Raw genomic sequence first — 18,451 nt, 5'->3', positions numbered from 1 at the left:
ATATATTGATCAATAGCTCTGCTGTTGGTTGGGTTAGGGACTCCAAAATCACCAAACACATCGGTGGTATCCCATCCCTTATGCTACATTCCCTGGTTTTCAGATTAATCTCTTTGCCTAATTTTAAGATTTTTTTTTACTATTATTGATCAATATTTACAAATATATTGATCAGTAGCTCTGAGTTTGGTTGAGTTAAGGACCCCAAAATCACCACACACACCGATGACATCCCTCTCCTTATGCTACATCCTCTGGTTTTCATATATATCCCTCTGCCTAATTTTAAGATATTTTTTATGATTAATGATCAATATTTACCCATATATTGATCAATAGCTCTGCTGTTGATTGGGTTAGGGACTCCAAACTCACCAAACACATTAGTGACATCCCTCCCCCTATGCTACATTCGCTGGTTTAAAAAAAAAAACCTCTGCCAAATTTTAAGGATTTTTTTATGATTACTGATCAATATTTACCAATATATTGATCAATAGCTCTGAGTTTGGTTTGGTTAGGGACTCCAAAATCACCACACACATCAGTGGCATCTCTCCCATTAAGCTACATTCTCTGGTTTTCAAATAAATCTCTTTGCCAGATTTTAAGGATTTTTTTTATATTATTGATTAATATTTACCCATATATTGATCAATAGCTCTGCTGTTGGTCAGGTTAGAGACTCCAAAATCAACACACACATCAGTGGCATCCCTACCCTTATGCTACATTCTCTGGTTTTCAAATAATTCCCTCTGCCTATTTTTAAAGAATATTTTATTATTATTAATCAATATTTACACATATATTGATCAATAGCTCGGCTGTTGGTTGGGTTAGGGACTACAAAATCACCACACACATCAGTGGCATCCCTCCCATTAGGCTACATTTCCTGGTTTTGAAATTAGTCCCTCTGCCTAATTTTAAGGATTTTTTTATGATTATGGATCAATATTTACCTATATATTGATCAATAGCTCTGCTGTTGAGTGGGTTAGGGACTCCAAAATCACCAAACACATTAGGGACATCCCTACCCTTATGCTACAACCTCTTGTTTTCAAATAAATCCCTCTGCCTAATTTTAAGGATTTTTTTATGATTATTGATCAATATGTATCAATATATTGATCAATAACTTTGCTGTTAGTTGAGTTAGAGACTCCAAATTCCCCAAAAACATCAATGAACATCCCTTCATGCTACATTCTTTGGTTTTCAAATAAATCCCTCTGCCTATTTTTAAGGATTTTTTTTTTTTATTAATATTGAGCAATATTTACTCATATACTGATCAATAGCTTTGCTGTTGGTTGGGTTAGGGACTCCAAAATCACCAAACACATCGGTGGTATCCCACCCCTTTATGCTACATTCCCCGGTTTTAAGATTAATCTCTTTGTCTAATTTTAAGGAATTATTTACTATTATTGATCAATATTTACTAATATATTGATCAATAGCTCTGAGTTTGGTGCGGTAAGGGACCCCAAAATCATCGCACACATCAGTGACACCCCTCCCCTTATGCTACATTCTTTGGTTTTCAAATAAATCCCTCTGCCTAATTTTAAGAGTTTTATTTATGATTATTGATCAATATTTACCCATCCTTAAAATCCTTAAAATTAGGCAGAGGGATTTATTTGAAAACCAGAGGTTGTAGCATAAGGGTAGGGATGTCACTAATGTGTTTTGTGATTTTGGAGTCCCTAACCCAACCAACAGCAGAGCTATTGATCAATATATGGGTAAATATTGATCAATAATGATAAAATATTCCTTAAAATTAGGCAAAGGGATTTATTTGAAAACCAGAGGATGTAGCATAAGAGGAGTGATGTCACTAATGTGTTAGGTGAGTTTGGAGTCCCTAACCCAATCAACAACAGAGCTATTGATCAATATATGGATAAATATTGATCAATAACCATAAAAAAAATCCTTAAAACTTGGAAAAGAGATTTATTTGAAAACCAGAGAATGTAGCATAAGGGGAAGGTTGTAACCGAGTTGTGTGGTGTTTTTGGAATCTCTAACCCAACCAACAGCAGAGCTATTGATCAATATATGGGTAATTATTGATCAAGAATCATAAAAAAATCCTTAAAATTAGGCAGAGGGATTTTTTTGTAAACCAGAGGATGTAGCATAAAGGGAGGGATGTCGCTGATGTGTGGGGTGACTTTGGAGTCCCTAACCCAACCAACAGCAGAGCTATTGATCAATATATGGGTAAATATTGATCAATAACCATAAAAAATTCCTTAAAATTAGGCAGAGGGATTTTTTTTGAAAACCAGAAATTGTAGCCTAAGGGTAAGGATGCCACTAATGTGTTTGGTGATTTTGGAATCCCTAACTCAATCAACAGCAGAGCTATTGATCAATATATGGGTAATTATTGATCAATAATCATAAAAAAATCCTTAAAATTAGGCAGAGGGATTTATTTGTAAACCAGAGGATGTAGCATAAGGGGATGGATGTCACTGATGTGTGGGGTGACTTTGGAGTCCCTAACCCAACCAACAGCAGAGCTATTGATCAATATATGGGTAAATATTGATCAATAACCATAAAAAATTCCTTAAAATTAGGCAGAGGGACTTATTTCAAAACCAGGAAATGTAGCCTCATGGGAGGGATGCCACTGATGTGTGTGGTGATTTTGTAGTCCCTAACCCAACCAACAGCAGAGCTATTGATCAATATATGGGTAATTATTGATCAATAATCATAAAAAAATCCTTAAAATTAGGCAGAGGGATATATTTGAAAACCAGAGGATGTAGCATAAGGAGAGGGATGTCATCGATGTGTGTGGTGATTTTGGAATCCCTAACCCAACCAAACTCAGAGCTATTGATCAATATATGTGTAAATATTGATCAATAGTCATAAAAAAAATCCTTAAAATTAGGCAGAGGGTATTATTTGAAATCCAGAGAATGTAGCCTAAGGGGAGGTAAGCCACTGTTGTGTGCCGTGATTTTGGAGTCTCTAACCCAACCAACAGCAGAGCTATTGATCAATATATTGATAAATATTGATCAATAAACAAAAAAAATCCTTAAAATTAGGCAGAGGGATTTATTTGAAAACCAGAGGATGTAGCATAAGGGTAGGGATGTCCCTAATGTGTTTGGTGAGTTTGGAGTCCCTAACCCAATCAACAGCAGAGCTATTGATCAATATATGGGTAAATATTGATCAATAATCATAAAACAATCCTTAAAATTAGGCAGAGGGATTTATTTGAAAACCAGAGGATGTAGCATCAGGGTAGGGATGAACCTAATGTGTTTGGTGAGTTTGGAGTCCCTAACCCAATCAACAGCAGAGCTATTGATCAATATATGGGTAAATATTGATCAATAATCATAAAAAAATCCTTAAAATTAGGCAGAGGGATTTATTTGAAAACCAGAGGTTGTAGCATAAGGGTAGGGATGTCACTAATGTGTTTGGTGAGTTTGGAGTCCCTAACCCAATCAACAGCAGAGCTATTGATCAATATATGGGTAATTATTGATCAATAACTATAAAAAATTCCTTAAAATTAGGCAGAGGGATTTATTTGAAAACCAGAGGTTGTAGCATAAGGGTAGGAATGTCACTAATGTGTTTGGTGAGTTTGGAGTCCCTAACCCAATCAACAGCAGAGCTATTGATCAATATATGGGTAATTATTGATCAATAACTATAAAAAATTCCTTAAAATTAGGCAGAGGGCTTTATTTGAAAACCAGAGGATGTAGCCTAAGGGTAAGGATGCCACTGATGTGTGTGGTGATTTTGGAGTCCCTAACCCAACCAACAGCAGAGCTATTGATCAATATATGGGTAATTATTGATCAATAATCATAAAAAACATCCTTAAAATTAGGCAGAGGGATTTTTTTGAAAACCAGAGGATGTAGCATAAGGGGAGGGGTGTCACTGATGTGTGGGGTGACTTTGGAGTCTTTAACCCAACCAAACTCAGAGCTATTGATCAATATATTGGTAAATATTGATCAGTAATCATAAAAAAATCCTTAAAATTTTGCAGAGGGATTTATTTGAAAACCAAAGAATGTAGCATAAGGCGAGGGGTGTCACTGTTGTCTGTGGTGATTTTGGAGTCCCTAACTCAACCAACAGCAGAGCTATTAATCAATATATTGGTAAATTATGGTCAATATGCATTTAAAAAATCCTTAAAATTAGGCAAAGGAATTTATTAGAAAACCAGCAGTTGTTGCATAATTGGGAGTACTTCATTGATGGTTGTAGTGATTTAGGAGGGTTTACCCCAACTCAAAAAGGGGAGCCACTGATTCTTTTTGAGGGTATAAATGATTAACAAGCATTTAAAATAAAGCCCCAAAATTTATCAAAATAATTCATTTAAAAAACGAGTGTTGTAGTGCGATCATGAAAATGTCATGAATACCCAGTGATTTTGGACTCCTTATATTAAACAATATTGGAGCTATAGATGAATATACAGTTTATTAATGATTTTTAAGTACACAAATTATCCAAAATTAAACAAACGCTTTTTTTATTCAAAAGCACTGTCCCAATATGATTATGTTAATGTCTTTGATTTGTTCGTTGAATTCATAATCACAAATTGTGGCGTTATTGTTTTTTTCCCCCTCCTCATCTAGTAATTTGCAGACTGTCTCTTGCGCGCTCGCCCAGCCTCTGCTGCTCATAGAGCTCAATTGCGTCTTTTCACCGAAAGAAACGGTTTAAATATTTTACAAATGTCTTTTTTTGACATTGTAGCTGGTAGTCTGTGTTACGAAGGAGGCATAAAGGCGACTTTGGTGTTTCGACGACGTTTTATCTGAGAGGTATTGATCGCGAAAGTCCGAATCTGCCAATATCTTGCCAACTTTACTTAAGTGGAAAATATGGAGTCTGGTACCCGTTTACATTTTCTCTATTACACGCTATTGAAATGGCACATACTCTTCAGATAAGCAATATAAAGCACCTATGTCACTCGAAGCTCACTCTGAAATGCTTTACCGACTATTCACAGTCTATCAAAGCGTTGGAATTCTTTAGAAATGTCAGCCAGACTCCCCGCAGTGGAAAAGCTGGCGGAGTATTACCACAAACGGACGCCGCATAAATCCTTTCCGCCCGACCGGCGCCGCGTTGATAAAACTATTGTTCTTACTCTGAAGCGAAGACAGCGCGGGGTCACAGGAGCATGTGCGAGGTGGACAGATCTTGCATGCACTTTGTCTTCATTAGCTAAAGTAGATTTGAAGTACAGAGTGAATGGAACTGACCTGAGCCTGCGTGGATGTCCGTATTAGCAGTGCATGACAAGCCCCAGGTTGGGAAGGGAAGAGAAGAACAATGATATGAGTGTTAGTTTACTAACTTACAATGATGTCAAATTTTTGCCTCAAGTTCATTTGATGTCACATTTAAAATAAAATACGCTGCGGATGCTTAAGAAATTTGCAGCACCCAGAGCAAATTTCATCCACGATAGCTAGAAATCATACAAAAGCAGTGACGTGATATAGATATTAAAAAGCAGCTAAGGTTACATAAATCTGAACAATAATGTGCAGTTAAATATGACACCGTACAAAAGGCGCATGCTTAAACTCTATTAAGCTCGTTTTGCGTTAACTATTAGACAGAAGAGTGAAAGTAAACGACGTTTCTGTAACAAAGGGAAAACTTACTGAGCGACGTTTGATTTGAAGGATATGTGCGTTTATTTTGCATTTCCTCATGCCTTTCAGTTTAAAGTTTGATTGACTTAATCAGGCAAGAACGTTTAAACATACAAAGATATTTGGACATACTTGCTGGGACATAATGCTTTCAATGGTACTTGAAAATACAATTGAATAGACTAGTTGGCTAAATGCCAATTTTTTTCCCCATACTTGCTAGGTTTAGAGAAAAAAACACCTTTTCAACATTTGACCTGCATTATAACATACCTTTAAAATGCAGGAAATACATATTTTATGAGTAATTTTATAGCTTTATTTAGCATTTTTCCCATAATGCCACATAGTATGCTCATGCACACGTCTATGCCTTGTGGCATTATGGGAAAAAATGCATGTTGTTCGCATTTAGCCTACTAGTACGTTCAAAAAGATTTGCAAGAAAATTGAAACAAATTTGCAAGTATGTGGAACCTCTAAATAGATTTCAACACAATTGCAAATAGATTGGAATGAGTTTGCTAGTCAGCAATGTTTACGATGAAAATAAGTACCATCGCTCTCAAATCGCAATGTGCACCGGCCAGTCAGCCAACTTCATCTCCAACTATTTGCTACTATAACTGGATTGCACTTGAGTTGTCCTTTTGCTTGTCCTTGCCTTTAAAAAGAAATGTGAAACATGATTTCTCCGCAAAAAAGGCAAAGCGCTGTTAAACGATTGCCAACAAAACAGCTGTGATTTGTGAACCTACATCTTGAATCACTCAACTCCAGCAACTGTGAGAATTCCTCACAGAGACTGCGAAAACGCCATGTGTTCATCTGGCGAGGCTTTTGAAGACAGTGGCACACCGGTGTCTAACGGGTGTGAAGTGAGACATGCAGGTATGTTTAATGTAGCGCCGCTAAGCAGCTAACGAGCCTGCAAACTGATGAGAGCGGTGCTCTTTTCCCAAGTCAATATTTGTTTGGAGGCTCTTTCAGCAGCTGAATGACAAGACCAGATAATTAAAAACAGAGCATGTCAACATTAAGCCTAGAAATACTATAAATAATGTATTAAATTTTCGGACTTGTGGAAAAAGTCGACCAAGTCGGGTAGTCCGCTTTAAAAACAGTTTGGCAAGAAATATCCATTTCGAAGTTACTCCGCAATCATATATGCGCCACCATTTTCTAGACTGACCAGTGTGGTAATGGCAGCAAAGGAGAAATATTCCCCCCAAAAAACAGGAGATATCACAAGTTTTGGGCCATTTCCATTTGAAAAATAGTGACAAGCCTAAGTCATATTTAAATTTTGCAAAGCGTAAAAGGCATACCACAGCAGTAGTTCAGGGAAGGAAAAAAAAAGACATAAATTCAGACCAACTTGACATATGTCTCCATTACTGCTCTTGGTGCACCACCTAGTGGCAAAATGGCCAATACTGTTAGTATGCTTTTAAAAAAATGACGGATTTAGTAGTGAAGCAGGTTTTCATTGAAGACAATATTAGCTCATGAAGCTTGCCAAAAAGCACTTGGGCTATATAAACAAGCTATAGTATATCGACTTTAGCTGTTCACATTTTAACCAGTAGGGGCCAGTCACTGTACCCAGTCTTCCTGCCAAGAAGATGAAGAGGCAGCAGAAGAAGAAGAATAGGAAGTTATTGACCTCATAGTAGCTAACAGGCAGCAATACAGTAGGTATTCCCACCTACAGACATCTGTGACTCTTTCTTACGAGTTTGGCTGTAATTATGAAAGATTTTAATGTTATTCCTTTACGTCTTGTAGATCATAATGAAATGTATGATACGCAGGCAGATGAAGACAACTCAAAAGAGACTAATTTTTTTCCCACGACAGACAAAATTCAACATTAAAACTAGACTACAATATACAGTATTGAAGTTAAGTATACTACAATACTGCACTCTACTGTCTTGGCGTTCTTTCAGTACAGTATTTGGACCATGTTTTTTGATTTTCCAGTATTGTGTTCATATACTGTGCATGTTCTGAATACTGCAGTTTTTGCTTAATAAACAGGTTTTGGACAATATATTTTTGCATTTTATTGCTTTTGTTGTTACATATGTACTGTATTTTTTTTTTAATGTATTTGAACGTTAGTGCAGGAAATGTACGGTTTTCCACATAAGGAAATTCTGTTATAAGGAAAAACTGGACAACGCAAATATGATTCCTTACGAGAGAATAGTTACTGTATTGTTGAAGCATCATCTCAAGGTGTCTTCAAGCACACTAGTACATGTGCAATGAACAAGCACAACTTCTAACTTCAAATTTCTAATTGAAAAATCCATGTGTAGATCATCATCAATAAATTTGTGCTCTGTGTTTTTAAAGAGAGATACAGCTGATTGAGTGTTCATTCAACCCGCTGCATTTCAAGCAATCGTGGCTAATTTGCAAAAGTGTTATATGATTTTCAAACTGCTGCAGTTGCATGCAACAACTGGGCGATGGCTGAGTTCATCGCCAAACTCTGAGAAATTAATTTGCGCGAAGACGACAAACCAGGATACATGAGCATATGCTTTGCGAGTGGATGTATGCGCTGTCAAGATCATTAAAAGTGAAACTTGTGCTGCCTGGGCTGTTATTAGTTTTATCAGCTAAAAAGAGTAAATACTAACTGATTTATTCAGACTTGCTGATTTGATTGTCATGACAATTATGATTTGATACAACTCTACACCAAACAAAATGACCCCTGCCTTATCTTGGGTTTGCATTATTTGTGAGTCAATCCTAATGCGAATTTCCGCTTGGATAACCAGTGTTCCCTTTGTAGTGACAGGTGACATGACATGTGCACTTGCTTGTCTGCTCGTGCGCTTCGCTTGCTCAAATGTGAACGCTAGCATTCCTGATCCTTGTGTGCCACCAAAACTAAAACGTGGTTTGGGTCACGCTCAAGTGCACACTGTCGTTGAACCATATTAAGATGACAGAAAATCTGAAACATCCTAACAGGAAAATCCTGTTCATTCGTGCTAAGTGCTGCATTGTTGTACATTTCCGTGTGTGTGCGTACAGAGCGATGGAATTAGCGTCCCGGTATTTAGTATTATATTTATATATAATAATAATACTGCATATATAAAAAGTCAACGCACCACTAATTAAAACTCCTCTTTTAATGCAATATAAAAAAAACAAGACCAAGATAAACCGTTCACTAACCTTTTGTGCCATGAATGTGATGAGGACGTGTAAATGTAAAAATAAATAAATAAATAAATAATGTGGTTGCTCAAGTGTGCAAACCCTTTTATAAGTGGGGGAATGTGGCTGTGTTCCCTGTGAACTAATCAAGAAAAACACTGATTTTCTTTGAGCTTTGGAAGAAGAAAGACTTCCGATAAAACTGCTGTTATATCTAAAATCTCAATTATCGCTTCAGGTATTGCCATTGTTTGCCAACTCAAAGTGTTTGACAGAGAAATATGTAAATAAAATCACAGTTGGCACAAAATCAATTTTATCTCATTAACCTGGCCTTATTATCACCCAACTTGGACTGACTTTGAAGGGGTCATAACATCATCAAATATAAATCTGTTTTTTTTTTCAACCCCTCAAAATGAAATAAAACGTTTCAGTGCAGCAAAATTAAAACTTTCCCGCAACATTTAGATCTTGGATCGAAGCCTTTTGTTACTTTTGTCAATGACAAGTCCTGCAATGAATAGCAAGAACTTTGTGTCATTTGAGTCAGGCTAAGCCACTCAATAAAATAATTGAAAGGCTTGCAAATGGCAAAAGTTGAAGCCGTTGAAAGGGTTAATGAAAAAAATCAGGGGAAAATTTGACATCTCAAAGTCAAAGTCAAGTTTATTGTCAATTTCTTCACATGTGCTTAACATACAAAGGAATCAAAATTGCGTTTCTCACTATCCTCTGCGTTTTACATGTACAATAACAAAGTGCAGGTGCGCAAGACGAGACAAACCTAAAAGCTAGATACTTATCTATAGTGATGTAAAGTGCAGTATGTTTGATCTACTTTGCCTAGTGTTGCTAAACTAACAACTAAAACTAAAAATTAAATACGAAAAAAAACAGGTATGGCCAGAGTACCCCAAGACAAGACATAGGTAGCAGCATATGACAGGACAATCCAACAGTACGAGACAAAGCAGGACAACTCTGGCTGTGGTTGTCCGAGTTGTGTGCATTTGAGGTAGTTGTTATAGTTCTAAGTGTAATCGCTAGTGCTATAGAAGTACAATTATGAATAAACATGGCAGCAGCAAGTCTGTGCAAATTTTCCAAGTGCATGAGTAAAGTTTGAGTTTAGGTGGGGGGCCAGCTAGGTGTTTCTTCTGGCTGGGGGCTGGCCTCCCGTTAGTAAGTCATGATGTTTTGATAATCAATGCGTTAATTTAGACTACCGCCACCCGAACGGTAAGTCAACCCTCGATTTTATTCTTCTCAAGGGCCTTTTGCCACTGGCTAAAAAGACATCAACCAATTATGTTGTTTGTCACAAGACTCTACAAAAAAAAATAAAATAAAAATGAGCTGTGATTTCTGTCATTTCTTGAGCCCTGGGCAAATAATTCCAATTAAATTGTAATTACAATTGCAATTGCCAAGTATTTTAACTGCAAAAACACACTTTTGAATAAACACATTTTCCGTGAAATAACCATTGCCGAACTCACAATGTGTGTTTGTTCGGTGACATGCTTACACAGCAGCACAAGCGTTCACCCATGTCTAATTGTGTATTCACTGACAAAGACACACATCAACATCTTGTAGCCAAAACATTTAATATATTCATTCATGAATTCGCAACTGCACACGTGTGAGGGATTAAAAGCTTTGGGATCAGGGGGATTGATCTTGGCTCCTTGCTAAAATCAATTAGTTTGGAATCATCAAAGTAAAAATAGCAGCTTTAGAGGAAAATATTGACACAGTGACATTTCTTTGTAAATTACATGGAATTCAAATATTGTTTTAAAGTAGTAATATATATATATATATATATATATATATATATATATATATATATATATATATATATATATATATATATATATATATATATATATATATATATATATATATATAATATATATAAACTACCAGGACTACCAGGAAGAAAGTAGAAACGTGGCTTTAGAATATTTTTTATGTACAGAAGAAAAACACTGTGACTGCCTGGCATTCAGGTTTTGTGAGTAGAAAGCCTTGACAGAAAGTGTCAGACCTTGATTAGAACGGGAGAAATTTGAAGGACCTAATCAGAGCATGCTGGGTCAGGAAGGAAGTGGAGCGCGACCCAAATTGTAGTGTGTTTTTTGACCCTGCGGGACTCTCTGCCCCGCAGGGTCAGTTACGTATAATGTGATCGACCGTGACAATACTCGGCAAGACCTAACAACGCTTAAATATGAAGACTGAAATTGCTCAATTTCCATGGAGCCTGAGGATGCAGGCAAACAGGGCTACCGTGCCCTCAATGAACTTTGTGTAAACGTAGCTTGGCATTTCATTGTCCGCAAAGGAAACTTGCCAGTGAAAGCTTTAAAGATGAGCGCTCAACCCTTCAAGTCTCTTTGTCAACATCTGATTTCACCTAACGATAGTCTATGCTGTTACTAAGTAACCAAGACATTAGTCACAAGCCACACTGACGTTCTAGACAATAGCTTACAGAACTGAGTGTAACACTGCTGTTCATGTATGCCTTCCTATGGCCTTTATCTTATACGTTTATAACTCAATTTTTCAGGGGCAAGAAAACATGTTTTTGTTTTTGTTTTGCGGGGAGGTCATAGGGTCACATACCCGGTTTTCATTAAACAGAAATAACTGTAGTGGTGTGTCAACATTGGATTGATTATATTCGTGTGCCCCTCAACCAGGAAATTTGACGAAATGACATGCAGTGGCCCACTTACAAACCTTTCTCTGTTCCTTCTGAGTTCAAAACGAACGCTTTGACAAAAAGCGAGAAGGCATTCTGACTAAAGTTGGTTTCAGCAACTTACAGCAGTCCTATCAAGGATGCAAGACTGACAAGTACTCAAGTGAGCTTCATTGAGACAACACTGACTTAGCGAGCTGAAATTCTGGACTCATGTAAACCAAGTGTTTCATCAGATGACTGGGAGGCTCTCTCCTGTGGAGATCTTTCATTGTGAAGGCTGCTGGACCTAAAGAGGATTTTTCTCCCTTGCGTTGCTTTAAAAGTCCTATGATTTATGACTGTGCCCATTTTGAATGATCCACCATTTTTGCTTGTCACATCCAAAACCCGTAGACAAAACCCCCAGCCTTGCTCCTCTGAAAGTCAGTTTTCAGGTTATACCGCAGTGCAATCGTGACTCAATAATTGGCAGTAACCATTGGCATACAACCATCAAATAGTACATTCTGCTCTGAAATGATCTTTCTCATTTTTTACTAATTACTGGGCCACATTCAAACAAGGCAGAATTGCACGAGTATGACATTTCACGAGAATCTGAAGCCAACAATCTCATTCACATCATACATCTTTGCAATTAGAAATATTACTAGATCAATAGTATGCTTGCTCAAATAAATAAGTCATAATTTGACTAATAATCACTGATTCACAACAGAATTATACATGTACAGAATTATACAGAATTATACATGTACAACTGCATGACAACTTTTACATGACAACAACAATTATACATGACAACTGCACATCCAAACACTTTCACCTTTTTCCTTTGAACCAGGGGTGTCACACCCATTCTTATCACGGGCCACATTATAGTTATAGTTTCTGTTGGAGGGCCGTTGTGACTGTGAAGTCAAATAAATCCTAAGTATGATGGTCACACATTTATACATTTTGAAACCAGAGGTTTAAAAAAACTGTTCAAAGGGGGTTTTATCACAAAGAAATGTCTAAAAGCTAAAGATAACTTGCAAATGTGGTATTTTAGCCAGAAGCTTGACGTCATAATTAGCATTTTTTGGGCCAGATCTGGCCCCCGGTTCAGGATATGGATCGAACAATAGGAGGGCAATGCACCTGTAATCATGCGAGGAGCATCATTTGTTATCCGAAGCAGACAAGACATGGAAGTGGGAAAGGTAAAGTCTTGAAAAAAAAAAAGACAAAGACACCCACAAAACTAGATCAAGAAAAGTAGACCTGCAAGGAGATCAGGAAAACAGTTTTGACTGCTTGAGAGCTTGACATTCTAAAATGTCACAGAAAAACTTGATCTTGAACCTGAGAGTGGGTTCCTCTCATCCGTGGTCCCTTCTGAAGGTTTCTTATGTTCCCTATATGAGTTTTTTTTTTTAGTTTTTTCTTCTCCGTCTGGGCGTTTTGTTCAGGGGAGGCAGTAGAGTATTGAGGATGGTCTGTACGACTTATTTTTTTACCAGTGAAACCCTTTAAGACTGCAATGATTCGGGGCTATACAAAGAAACTTCACTTAACTCTTAAAAATACAGTAAACTAAAGACAGATTTCAAGATGAATTGATGAATTGAGGTTATGGGGTGCAAACGTGAAGAAAAAAAAACAATAATTCACTTGCAATGGAACTTTGACATAATTTCTGTCTAAATTACATAATAATAATATGTGTGTGTGTGTGCGTGGGTGTGCGTGTGTGTGTGTCTTAAAGGGCAGAACAACCATATTGTATGAAAACCTGAAAATATGTAACCAACTCACTTTGGGTGCTCCAAATCAGAACTTTAAGTTTCAACATTATAACATCTGTTCACTCGGATTACGGTGATTTATTGAGTACTACTTAATTTCAGATTAAATGGTAACATTTGTGACTCATTTGTGATTCAATCTGGCAACTACACCAAATGAAGCTTCAGTAACCACTTGTGATATTTTTGGACTCCACGTAGTGGCATTCATAGTCCAAAGATGCAGTGGAAATTGAATACATTTCTACTGCACTGATGTTTATCTTGAAATATCATCTCGAAATATCAGAAGTGCCTCATGAAGGTGAATTTTTCCCTTTCCTGAAGCATTTTTGTCTCAACTGTTTTCTGGAGCAAAAGGTGTTTCTTTCAGAAATGCATGTCTGCATGACAGCAATTCATTGCTGCTTATCTATTCACCTGACAGACTGGGATATGTGTTTATGACCTTGAGGAACGTATACAATGAACCTGTCTTAAGATCACATACTGTATGGTCTGATTAACGCATAGGATGAAATTCTAAGACAAAACTCAACTCTTTCTTCTTGACAGCCACTTACCATCCTATCACTGCTGCTTCGGCTCATTCAGCTACACTTTCCTTTATCACACACCCATAAAGAAACAAACTCACTGTGAACACACATAGCATCTACATAGTTGTATACTGTATACACAACAGTTCAATATTTATGTTTCTTGGAAATCCTGCATATCAGATTACACGTGTAAGCCTAACACTTACAAAACAGGTCATGGTCATGCTGAGCAGCAAGTTCAATAACCACCATTAGTACAAATAAGCTAAGAAGAACCAAATTTTCCGCATTTTAAGGCACCCCTAAAAGCCTTCAGTTTTCTCAAAAGCTGACAGTGCTTCTTATAATCTTGTGCAATTTATAGAGTGCATAAACCACAAGTTTTCATTTTTGGGGGACGAAAAAAAATAATACAACTTACCTTAATCGTCATGTAAATTCATCAATTTTTACCATTTCAGATAGAAACTTATTTTTTACAATTAAAATTTAACCTCCAAGAAATGAAATAATTACCGAATCGATTACCGTATTTAAGCCTACAATTTTCTCTAAAGCTGACAGTTTTAAATAGGCCATTCATTGAAGGTGCGCCTAATCCGGTGCGATTTACAGTGCGGTAAATACAGTAAACCCAGTTAACAAGAGCCATTTAAGAAACACCAATTCATCTTGAGAAAAAACAAGTCACACTTTAAGGTTGAACCCCGCTGTGAATGCCTCATTCATGATGAATGAGCAGTCATCAGACTCAATGGTACGATCAAAAAGCCATGTTCCATTTTTATTTCATGCTGCACAACAACATGATGTGATTACGAGCCAATTTTGACTATATGCAAGCAGTCGGTGATGACATTCCCGCACAACGGGCACGAAGAAACACAGGAACAGCCAAACAAAGGCTATCGCAAATTACGTCAGCACACTAGTGTGGTAATACCAAAGCAAGTGAGCCAGCAAGGTGACTATGATCGTGACTTCCACAGACAGGCGATTAAGCTGTTTAGACAAACAAATATTTTCCGGACGCCGGTGTTGTTTATTTAATGTTAAATTTACTGTTCATCGAACGAGCTTTCACATGCTCTTCCATTTTCACCTCTTTCTTCTGTCCGTGAGCTTGACCTCCCACCCAAAACAAGAACCTATTAGAGGTATCAAACACAATGACAGCCAATCAGTGTCCACTTAAGTTTGATTGAGCTTTTATAACACAACCACTAAAGCACAAACGCCCAATGTGCAACAACTGCATGCTGATTAAATCCAAAAGCATTAAATTTGAGATTCAAAATGAGTTAATATCACACACCTAAACTATATACAGTATATAATATCAACACTGCTGTACACACATATTCTCTAAGAGTCCATTTTTTTTCTTCTGTATAGTATCCATGAATATGTAAAAAAAATGTTCTTTCCAAAAGTTGAACAGCTGGACAAACTTTTCTCTCCAACTGGTAAATGCTCATTGCCAATGGACTACAGGCTTAAAGTGCACGCATAATGCTCACTAATTTCCATACCGGCTTCACGACTGGCTCCTCATAAAATTGCTCACATTTCCTAAAGTCCCATTTCCGTTCAGTGCACCCTGTTGCTTTTAAATCCTACACAGTGCACGATAAAGGCATATTCATATGGTCTTAAAAGAACACATTTTTATATTCCTGCTCCTACGATAAGAGTACTGTTAGAAAAAGCTTATATTTACAGTCCTAACAACATTACTAACATTTAGCAGGCCTTTAAGACTTATATTTCCCAAATATTATTTTATAATTCATTTTAACCCTCTACAAACCTTCCATTTACATTATCCTACTGTAAAATGACATTACAATTCTCAATCATTTAGCTGTTTTAATGAAAACGAGCCCCTGACCTGCATCGACACATCAGAAAAGTAAATGCGGAGGTGACATGTTGAGTTGAGTCAACCCATCAGTTTTGCTCAGTCAAGCATGGGGTGATGGACAGAAATGCTCTGTAGTGTAAATTTCATCTCTGTCAAGCCAGTCTCCTTTAGCCTTGATGGAGGGGAACCATCTGCTGGTGTGAATTTGGCCATTTTGGGGACAGAGTTCAGAGTTCAGAAAGAAGGGGTGAGGAAATGAAAAAAAAACATGATAAATTGTATTTCAGCAGATACAAATGAAGTTGGAACACGCCAAATTCAATTGTAAGTCAACAAACTACCGCAATTCTCCAAATATAAAAAACACCTGTGTATAAGACGCTTTGTTTTGGAGTCATATTCTGGTATTTTCAATGTTACCGTGAATAAGACTGAAGACTTCCCACATTGTGAGCGGTCGGAGAACGCCTTGCCGGTGTAACGTTGAATGGTCTCGAAGCAATTGTTTTTTTTTCCTTTTCCCCCCGACGCAACTCGAGTTCATTTTACCAGAAAAATCCACAGCTGCGCAGCATTGGTGTTTCACCAAGTCAATGATTGTGTGTATATGCCAAAATCCACCATTAATAAACAATTCAAATGAAATAACTCACCGTGTTCTCGAATTGGTGCATTCTTAACCGAATCAGCTTTTAAATGAATTTAAAATGAAAATATTTACGTGTGTGAACATGGATGGACCCATAGGTTGGTTCAGTCTGCTCACTTCTTTTATTGAAAATAATGCCGTAAAAACCTCAGCTAACACAAGCTGCTGTTAGCTGCAACAGGCGCTTGATGCTAACACTTACGTGATGTCCGACTGCTAGCTCGTCCCGTTACAGTAATGATTGCAAGTAAGAACATGGCTGGTTTTAAAAATCACTTCTGTGCATCAAAACATATGTGTCTGATGGATCAATATTCCTCGAATGCTGTCGAAAAAAAAAAGCAAATTTTTCCCACACACTCATAGCTCTAGACGGCAAAAACTATGTCTTCTATTTGAGTAATTACAGAATTTTGTCATTTATTGAAAACAAATATCATGTAACATTAGGCTGTTCAAGTATTCAACAGTAATACAGCTAAATATTACTTCCACTAGATGCACTTTCATACTTTATTTATTGTGAAACAAAACTTGACCTCCGGCCCACAGCAATTGTCGGATGACTCAATGTTAGTCCTTTAATGTCTAATGGCATTTTTCCATTCAACACGTTGCTGTCCATTCTGCAACAGCAAGACAAAGAAACTAATTTCCTAAGCCCAAATAAAGCTAACAATATATTAGCTTTTTAGCCACAACTGTGACAGATGTAACTGGCTTTATGAGGACCATTTGGTAACATTAACAGCAAGCCCTGCTGTAACTCTGGGATAAATCTGCGTGGGCTTTGGCAACAACGGGACCCAGTTTAAGTGGCCAGGGTTATTTCAGGGCATTACAAGCGGGGCCGTAAAGACCTTGTTAGCAGGTACTTAACCATCTGTACACAAATCTCCTCTCGCGAGTCGTGCCACATCCCCATACTGACCTCCACAAACTACAGTGTCCTTTCAAAAGCATCGAAGCATCATGGCAGCGTTCATAAAACACATCTCCCATTCAAACCGTGACCTAAAAAGATATATGCGGTTCAAAACCAGGACTCCCAAGGACCCCGTGGAGTTAGGCATGGGCCAATAACTGCTCTGGCAGTTTACCGTGGTGTTAAACAGTCAAGGTTTCAATAACCGCTAAAGCTGTCTGTAATCGGTAATGAGCGTTTTTTTCTTCTGTGCTTTTAAATGGAGCAGAATATGAAGGACTCTGCAAGCCTTTTTTAAGTTGTGCATGGGGCTAAGCATCATGCTGGAGGACATGACATGTGTAAACCAATAAATGCGCTGAATTTTGATGATGTCGCTCACTTCTGGGAAATGATTGGACAAAGCTTCACCAATCAAAATCAAGTTATGACGTGCACTTTGTGAATCTTGCAAGATGGCTTTCAAAATCCAACAAAAAAGCAAACACAAGTGCTTATTTTTTTTTAAATCACAAACACACATTTACGCTCATGCTAGTCAAACACACCTTCTGTGTAAGTTGAAGGGTTGCAGGTGATTGCATTCAAAGTTATTTTGAAAATATATCATCATTTTTTTTGAGGATTATATCCTACGGTGTAGTTTGGTGATATAGTATCACTAGTGTTTGAAGAGTTGACTCAACAAGAAACATCTGAAAATATTAGATATCAATTGCTTTTTGTTTGTTGTTTTTTTAGCTTCTTGGCATGCACGGAAGACAAGGAAAAATAGCTTGTGGAGGGCCACTGTGACTTAGAGAATATTTAGTTATTTATTCGTTATTTGTAAATATGGCAGGCATTTTTAATGGACCAAATTTTCAATATTTTGTTTAAAAATAAAATGTACTGCGTTCAATGGAAAAGAAAAAAATAGAGCAGTAATTTGAATGCCATGTTATTTTTTCTCAAGGTTATCATACATTCAGAAATTAATATTGGCCCATGCCTAATTGTATTTATAAAATGAGCATCTTGATAGAATTGGTAGATATGATCTTCTAAAGAGTAAGAAACTGCATTCATGTGACACCA

The 18,451-nt window shown here is 37.1% G+C and overlaps 1 protein-coding gene across 1 annotated transcript in view; it reads right to left on the bottom strand.

The window, feature by feature from the left end:
* thsd7ba (thrombospondin, type I, domain containing 7Ba) overlaps positions 1–18,451 on the bottom strand; it is a 125,472-nt gene that overhangs the window by 32,465 nt on the left and 74,556 nt on the right. The window lies entirely within an intron of this gene.

The sequence above is a fragment of the Hippichthys cyanospilos genome, chromosome 5 (genome assembly GCF_059441005.1).
Source record: "Hippichthys cyanospilos isolate Australia breed blue-spotted pipefish chromosome 5, RoL_Hcya_1.0, whole genome shotgun sequence".
In the NCBI taxonomy this organism is placed as follows: Eukaryota; Metazoa; Chordata; class Actinopteri; order Syngnathiformes; family Syngnathidae; genus Hippichthys; species Hippichthys cyanospilos.
Note: the sequence above shows the minus strand (reverse complement) of the source record. Positions and strands in the feature narration are given on the sequence as shown.